This window comes from Polistes dominula, unplaced genomic scaffold (assembly GCF_049000335.1).
Source record: "Polistes dominula isolate Pdom_NZ unplaced genomic scaffold, Pdom_raw_medaka contig_15, whole genome shotgun sequence".
Lineage (NCBI taxonomy): Eukaryota > Metazoa > Arthropoda > Insecta > Hymenoptera > Vespidae > Polistes > Polistes dominula.
In genome coordinates, this window is record NW_028300915.1 from 8,734,549 (window position 1) to 8,743,768 (window position 9,220).

The following is a 9,220-nucleotide window of genomic DNA, read 5'->3' on the forward strand; positions in this document are numbered from 1 at the left end:
ACTCGCAGATAACGAAAGATTACCTTACACCCACGCGCAACCACTCGATTCATCGTGAATACTCAAAAAATTCGTGATGAGAATCACGCGAATGGTAAGAAATAAGAAGCATCAATGTCTTGATTTCTTCATTCCTGTCAACCCCTTATTTTTCCTTCCTTCTTCTTTTTATTTTAGAATAGAAAGAAAGAGAGAGAGAGAGAGAGAGAGAGAGAAGGAGAGAATTAAAAAAAGGAAATAAGAGATAAAACAGGGAGACATCGTAGAAGTTAGCGAGAGTCCATTTGCATGGGAACGCCCGGCTTTAATCCACGCGGAGAGGCCGGTGTGCCGTCGTAGTCGTAGTAGTTACACAGACTGAATTATGCCAGAGGCGTAATTTGCATATTACGCTCTCGCAGACCGGCCCGATAAATGACGATTCGCGGAAAATTGGTCTCTGCCCGCGGTATACCGCGTCTCTCTCTCTCTCTCTCTCTCTCTCTTTCTCTCTTAAATTAAATCCATGGCTTAATTAAGCGAAGCTTAACTGCAAGAACGATAGTCGACGGTATCCTTCGTCACCGTAGACACGATCCTCGGAGCAAATTCTATCTATATATATACATCTGTATCTCTCTCTTTCTCTCTTTCTCTTTTATTCATTCATTCACTCACTCGCTTACTCACTCACACAGTCGCTCGCGTTGATAGTATAATAAGTTCAGTGATACGTACGTACTCGTTCGGCTGACCGAACGGCCGATCGATCTATTTCGCGTCACTTGCATTTCATCGGCGATAATCTCCATCACTAATAGATAATATTGTCGTTACACGAACCGTACGTTTTGTTGGCACGTTCGACATGTCTCCTCTATGTTTGATAATGCATATAAACGCGAATATCACTGACGATGCGTCTCTGATGTTTGCACGAATTTCAATGATTACGCTAATCAATGTTACACTATTTATATATAATATTTTTCTTTTTTTCCGACATAAATATATCATTTCTTTTTATTTACAAAAAAGTATATAAATCTTAAATAAAAGTATTTACCAAGAAAGAATGAAAATATGGCAGAATGTTGCCATTAAAACCTGATATCTGTTACATGGAAACGAAGAGACAACGTGACCAACGATGACGGGAAATTGAATCTCTTGACGTTTGAAGGGTCACGATAGTGGTTATTAAGATAGGTAATATCTTACGTTGGTATTGGTAACGTTTCTCTCTTCTTCTTTTAACCGACAAGCAGTTAATCCTTTTTATTTTTAATTTTTTTTTTGTATCGTCTTTATCATATTCCTTTGATATTTGAAGTGTAGGAAAAAAAACTAGTATTCAGTTCTTTTCGTTATATTTTATTTTCTGGAAAGGAAAACTCTATTCAGAAACTAAAAGGAAAGTTTAGGAGGGCCATAAAACCATAAACAAACCTAAGAATTATCGGGATATATTGGTGCAATAAAAACCCTTTGTGCAGTGTCGGGACCCTTTGAAGAATTTCGGATTCCTATGTAAACATATGCGATACTATAAAAGAGATAACATTCCGATGTTCTAGATCAAGTTTATTTATGCATAATTTCCACTACCAAAAACTATAGGCTGTATCCATCGGTGGACTATGGGGTGGATCCTTATGCTATTGGTCAATAAGATTTATAATCTCCTTCCCTCTCCAAAGAGGTGAAAGGAAAAGGCGATTACCTGCTACGAGTTTGCCCTACTCTTGTCTTCGTTCATCGAAGAAGATTGCACAGCAGCTATCCCTCTTTGACTCTCTCACTTTTAACCTCTCGATATGCCACCCACTATCTTATTTCTAACGGCAGCAACAAAGTAAAAAAAGAAAGTGAGAAAGAGAGAGAAGGAGGAGGAGAAAAAAGGGTTGAAGAGATTGAAGAAAGGGAGTCTTCGCGTCGTAGTTGGCAACACCCTCCTTCGACTCTTGGTGGTGCAATTTATCGTATTAACAAATTACCCTCTCACCTTCGGCTCTTAATGCACGCGCCGAGCCGACTCGACTTCAAGCGCCTCGTGCACACCATAAATCGACTTTCTCTCTTTCTCTTGCATATACATGAAACATATACAAGGGACGAAGAACTCCCGCCGTGGAGTTTAAACGTCTACGACCTTTTGCGAGATCGCTCGATCTTTGACTCGTTTCTCGAGAAAGAGTAAGAGAGAAATATAAAAAGAATGAATATCTCGTGTGCTCCGAGACCAGTTTAGAAAGCGTCACGGAGATTACTGCTAACCAACAGAGTGGATCCCTTGGAGAATTTCGAACGATCGTGCAAGTTGATATCTCTAAGCATAGGAGTCGAGAACAGAAGCGAAACGATCGATACTCGTCGAGAGATCGAAATGGAAATGCGAGAACAAGCGGTAAACAAAAGCCGATTGCGAACGAGAAACAACTATTCGAAACAGGATCGTTGAGTTATGCAATTGTCATCATCGAGAAAATGTCCGTATAGAGAGAGAGAGAGAGAGAAAGAGAGAGAGAGAGAGAGAAAGAGAGAGAGAGAGAAATTATAAAACAACATAAAAGGAACTCGATTTTATCGCGATTCGATATTGTATTCCTCTTTAAAGCGTGACGTTGAAGAACCGTCCATCGAGGGACGAAGATTAGTCTCGGTTTTCTGAAGAATCGAACCGTCGAATTGAAACCTAACGCTTGTGCGATACACAATGGAGACCATATTGATTTAAGAAAAAAAGAGAAAGAGAGAGAGAAAGAAAAGGATAGAAAATCGAGAGCGAAAAGCAAATCGTATTTCTAGATATAAATAAGGTACGCATCCTATCCGTATCACGAATCCCTTTTCAAACATACACTCGTATATATACATTTATGTATGAGAAATACATTCTCTTACCTTCAACCAATCCTCTCTATTTTTTTCTTCAACTTATTTTTATTTTTATTCTTTCAAAATGTAAGACGCGAATGAAAAAAGAAACTTTGAAATATATTGTCTCGAAAGTGAGGAGACGGAAATAGAGTGAGAAAAAGCGAAAGAAAGGAAGGAAGGAGAGATATATATCACTTGTTGCATTTAATATACAGACATACGTTTTTCGAAAGAATAGAAAGAAGATAAAGGGAAGAGAGAAGAAAAAGAATCTGCGAATTCAGTACACTTCTTTCGCAATGTTTCCAAGAAAGAACGTATATATTAGGGTGGGTCAAAAAAATCAATTATTTTTTTTTTCAAGTGCCACGGAAAAATAGGTTGCTAGACACCTTAAAACAATTCTCACCAAATATGAGCTTTTAATTTTAATAGGAAGATCCTCCGCATCGCAGTTTTTTACTTTTTTTTTCAGTCCAATAGATTAAAATTCATACCTCATCATTTATAGATTGTACAGAAAAATGTTCTAGACGAATTTTGTAAGAAATTTAATGCTCTACAAAAAAAGTATTTGATATTTTTTCCGTAAACCTCACCATTTGAATGATATTGAAGATTTAAATTTGATGATTTTTAGACAAATTTAATTTTTGTTTATGAATTTCATAACTCGACAATAAATGACTATTATAAAATGCGCAATACAAATTTTTGTAAGAAATTAACTGCTCTATAAAAATGGTGTCTTATGTTTTGGAGATTAAATTAAGCGTTCAAAAGATATTCATCATCAAACTTTCATGTGTACTGATTTTTGTCTCTGAATATCTTTTGAACACTTAATTTAATCGCCAAAACATAAGACACCATTTTTATAGAGCAGTTAATTTCCTACAAAAATTTGTATTGTGCATTTTATAATAGTCATTTATTGTCGAGTTATGAAATTCATAAACAAAAATGAAATTTGTCTTAAAGTAATCAAACTTAAATCTTGAATATCATTCAAATGGTGAGGTTTACGGAAAATATATAAACTACCTTTTTTGTAGAGCATTAAATTTCCCACAAAATTCTTTCATAACATTTTTTTGTGCAATCTATAAATGATGAGGTATGAATTTTAATCTATTGGACTGAGAAAAAAATAAAAAACTACGATGCGGAGGATCTTCCTATTAAAATTAAGAGCTCATATTTGGTGAGAATTGTTTTAAGGTGTCTAGCAACCCATTTTTCCGTGGCACTTGAAAAAAAAAATAATTGATTTTTTTGACCCACCCTAATATATATTCAAGTTACTCGTTCATATTCCATTGATGAAAGGATGAAAGAATATATGGAATCGAATTGTAAAAGTGGCCAAACTCGAGAAAACATTGCTCGATATACAGGTTCAAGAAATCATGTTCTTTATCAATGTTTAGTGTATTTTTTTTCGCTCGGTTCAAAGGGAATCTTTCTCGATTCCTAGAGAAAATTTGAAAGATTTTAAACTTGCGAGTCGATGGGTCTTTATGGTAGAAAACCGTAAATCGGGCCTTTAAGGAACCTCTATAAATACAGCAATAAATCGCCACCATAAATCGCTAGCTTTGTTACCGTCGGTATCGATATCGTTGTCGGTCTGTTATCGCATCCAACTTGAATCTCGAACGACGACGACGACGACGACTTGAAAAGGAAAGGAGAAAGAAAATAAAAAAAAAAGAATGTGAGTCGACACCCCCGCTACATGTAGGACGATGAGACGCATGAACGCGTTTCCATAAGAGGATGCAAGAGAAAAAAGAAAAAGGGAGAAAAGGTGAGGAAGAAAGAAAAAGAGAGAATAAAAAAGAGAGAATAAAAAAGAGAAAGGGCGTGAGGGGGGATGGAGAAGGGAGGGTGGGTGCTCGATAACATTATTGTTAGTTCGAACGTAGACACGTAGTTGCGTATGTGTATAGATACTTTGAGGAGAAGGTAAAGTTGAGGGAGGAAGGAGGGAGAGAGTGAAGGAGGTAGAAGTGAAGTTGGAGGAGGAAAAAAAATCGAGCTGGTCGATCTTGTCGGTAGATAGAATACGCGACTCAGACCTCTCGCTGCAAAATTCACCTTGAAGATCGCTCGTCGAGGCCACATCGTCGTTGTCGTCTCTTAGTACGAGAGAGAGAGAGAGAGAGAGAGAGAGAGAGAGAGAGAGAGAAACAGAGAAAGAGAAAGAAAGAGGGACGACGTTTTCCTCCTCGGATGAACTTCCCGTCAACAACGTCTCAGCTTTTCCACCTTTATCGCGTTCGACCCTTCTTGTACCTTTAAATCGTGTTGAGAAATATTCGAGAAAAAGATTCTCGCGATAGGACTAGTAGAACTATAAAAAAATTATACTTCTCGTAACCGGCTGAAATTTCCTGAAGACGTTCGAGATGTAAAACGATCGTTCGATCGGATAATATTTTTTGATGGATATTCTGATGAAAGAGAAAAAATATTTTCTTTTTTTTTTTTCATAAAGCGATTGTATAATAATATTAAGAAATATTTTACAATAGTTTTGTTGATGAATAAAGGGGTGATCAGTGAGTAAGCTATTAAAAGCTAAAATGGTCAAAAGAAACACTTAATTACTCTGAACGAAAAACTATATTATTATAAGTGTACATTTCATTGAGCAAGCTTATCCAAAACTGTGCACAAGGTAGCGCTATTTACTCTTACATTAGGGACCCTGTAGGAGGGACACGCCATACATATTGCTGAGGTTGCTATAGGCACCGTGCTAGAACACTATAGATATGAGTACTCTCATCCGCCATTTTCAGTCCTCGAGTGAGCGGAAGTTTTAAAAAAAACGTATGTAGTGAGTTTTAGTCTGTAGGTTTTATCGTTATTTTTTGCAATTTTTTTAATTATTTGTGAATGAATGAAGAAGAAATTTTATTGAAATCGTTTAATAGTCATTTAATAGTCGTAAACAACTATTAATATCTGTCTGAAAACATATTGAAAAATACATTTTCAATAAAAATTTCTAAGCTCACTACAAAGATTTTTGGTCTTTGTCTAGCAAAAATTGAAGGTATGTTTATTCTTTTTATATATAAATAGAACGATCATAGTATTGTAAAGTTTACAATTTCTTATTTTAACGCTTGCTTGTAATAACCATCCAGTATTGGCTGCAAATAAGACTGTTGAACCTCCAGTAAAAAAGCTACAAACAAGTGATACTCAGTTTTGTGTGCAAACATTTTTAATTGATGAGTTTAGCAATTGGATTTCTCGTTATGATACAAATAGCATCTTTTATTTAGCTGGCAGCACAACTAATGTTGTAGCCAAACGTGTTTGTAGAAATTGTGTGCAATTTTTGACATCTTCAAATTTGCCAAATATAGATTTTATAAAAAAAGCAAAATATTACACCAAAGGGTTAAACAAAGGTGGTTTACAGGAACCATGTATGGAAACTTATAATTTAATTTTACATTGTGAACATTATTTCACTTCGTACCAAGATGTGATAATTAGAAATAGTAACTGTGATTTATTAAAAGTATTATTTGAGAAAATGAACATTGATTTTCCAAATTGTTGCTGTGGTAAATACAAAATAATTAAACATTTTTTCAATGTTCCTTAGTATTGCGTGAAAAATTATTATGAGAACTGCAAACGTCATACCAAAGTGTATGGATCTGCGACTATGAAATGAAGAGTTTTAAACATTTAATTTATGCATTTGCTGCACATATATTGTACATTGTTAATAATGATGTTAATTTTATTATTTATAATTTTATATTTTTACAACGGAACAAATGAATAAATAAATATAGATATATTCATATAAATGATATAAATTTATTTTATTTCAAATGTACAATTCTAACTACTCACTTATGCTATGTGCAGTTCATTACTTTTTTTTTTAAATATATACAATTTTTACCATGTTTAATTAAGTTCATGATTATGAAACATTGTATTTGCTTAAATATTCTGAAGCTGTTGAATACGATTTATATTCTTTTAAAATTGCATTCATTCTCTCTATTTGAGCCCTCATAGATTTTCATATAGATAGATTTTCAGCAAGCAAAGACATAATGGTCTCTTCGTCAACAGATTTTATTCCACTTTCATACTTCTAAAAATGATACAATTATTATTTTTAAATATACAATTAATTTACATATTTATATAACATAAACATAAATAATTAATGTTTCAAAATAAGAATATAATACCATTTTGCTTTTAGCAGCGATTGATCTTTTGTTGTTGTCTTCCTTTTTTACTGGCATACTTTTCATCTGTTTTAAAATAAAAATAAGAGTTATTAAGCTTTTATTCGTAATATGTTATTCAATATATTTAATAAATATTACTAAACAAATCCAGTATTTTTATAATTTAAACAGATTATCTATTTTTCAGAGTAATATCAAAACATTACTTACCAAATTATTACTGAAACGTTCCAAATAGAGAGGTTATCCATGTTTATAAATCAATCACTGAATAGTATTTTGTAGTTTAATCTATCTTTTAATGTTATAAATAGAAAGATTAAGTACTAATTTCAACTATCAAATAATTTTTTTAATGAAATTTAATACAACTATCAATAAATAATTCAATCTCGCTTGGTGTCAACAAACGTGTTTACTATACAAAACCATACTCGTGTCTTCTCTGTAGGACTGAAAATGGCGGATGAGAGTACTCATATCTATAGTGCTCTAACCGTGCGTGATTGCAGCGCCATGGTAGCGCCATGGTATCTATGAAACTAAAAGACGCTGCTGCTGAGGTTTTTAATATCTAAACGTATAGGGCTTTGCGATAACAATTCATTTTTGTTATGAAAAACATTATTTTTTGCATGTCAAACCACGTGACAATAAAATTTTAATCTTGTGCAATTATGTTGCAAAAATTACCGCTAAAATGTAAGTATAATTAATAATTTAAAAACAGTATGAAATCTGTAGCGTTTACTGTAGTAAATAAGAAGTTAAATTATAGCCACAGTAGATCAAACTTTAAATAATATTGGCAAGCAGATAAAGTACGATGTGACATTGTTATAAAAAAAATAAATATATATGTAGGAGAGTTTTAAGTGTCGCAGATGTAGACGAAAATCTAGTATTCAGTTCTTTTCTTCATATTTTATTTTCTAAAAAGGAAAACTATTATACATTTTTATAAAAATATCATAAATTAATTGTCACACGTATGTTTTGTGAACACGAAAATAAAAAACACCGTCTTTTACTGCCAAAGTTATCCTCTGCGTGCGCTAGTGTCTATTTCGGCTTCCCCTACCATGACTTCGCACGGTGCCTATTAGCTGAAAATTTTGTTGGACCGCTTCCGATGCAACGCGCAGCCATGTTTATCTTTAGTATGTATAAATAACGGCTGTGGTCAGTTTAAGTTTGGAATACTTATAATTTTTATTGTGATATTTATATTTAATTGTTTTGTTGATAACAAAGTGCATATATATAGTGAAAATAGAAACTGTAAAATTATCGAGAACACTTAGTAGTTTTCTATAAGTGTAAGTTTAATTTACTCATTTAATAATTACAAGTATAAATGTACAAACCTAACCTATAACTTATCGTTTGTTTACAGACTTATTTTTGTGATGAATAATCATGGTTCGACAGTGTATTCTTAATTACTGCAAAAGTTTAACAAAAACTACACAAGACCATCAAGACAAAAATTTTAAGCAAACAAATTTCAGTTCGAGTAAAATTATGACCATGTACCACATTGAGAAATAAAAATATGTTAATATAAATCTGTTTTTTAATTTTTTTATATATTTGTCTTATTATTGTTATTATTAATATTATTAATATTATTATATGGCACTTGGAACTCGAGAGTTCATAGCCTAATCAACAGTCTTAATCATATTGATTTTTACAAAATTATATTGAACTAGGGTGCCCCGGCTACGCGTTGCTGTAGCTTTTTTGACGTGAAAACTTCTTTAGAATCAGATTGATTTAAAAATTGTGAAACGGAAGAACGTAAAACCGATGAAACAAAGATAATTTATTAATTAACGTTATAACCGGTATAAAAATCTACGGGATCAAGATTTGAACTTTAGGTCAAAATTTGAAAACGATTGATAAAAATTTTCATTGAGTTGATAATAAGCACAAATCAATTCAAAATAGTGAATTTTAAATTTTATTAATTTTTTTATTTAAGTTTGTATTAAATGAGTAAATTACAAAGTTTTTAGTTGATAACATGTAACACTTAAATTTATAAATGAGGTAGGTAGGGTAGATAATTCTTAATTAACAATAATATATATTATTTTGAAGTATAAATATTTTCA

The 9,220-nt window shown here is 32.7% G+C and overlaps 2 long non-coding RNA genes across 2 annotated transcripts; one reads left to right on the plus strand and one right to left on the minus strand.

The window, feature by feature from the left end:
- Window positions 1–6,862: 6,862 nt before the first annotated feature.
- LOC107069575 (uncharacterized) lies at window positions 6,863–7,564 on the minus strand. The gene is made up of 3 exons (XR_016175923.1): window positions 7,308–7,564; window positions 7,095–7,160; window positions 6,863–6,994 (listed from the first exon to the last, which is right to left on the minus strand). It is a non-coding gene; the product is annotated as an uncharacterized LOC107069575 (long non-coding RNA).
- A 666-nt stretch (window positions 7,565–8,230) lies between these two features.
- LOC149033241 (uncharacterized) lies at window positions 8,231–8,665 on the plus strand. Its single transcript, XR_016175978.1, has 2 exons — window positions 8,231–8,416; window positions 8,494–8,665. It is a non-coding gene; the product is annotated as an uncharacterized LOC149033241 (long non-coding RNA).
- Window positions 8,666–9,220: the final 555 nt, after the last annotated feature.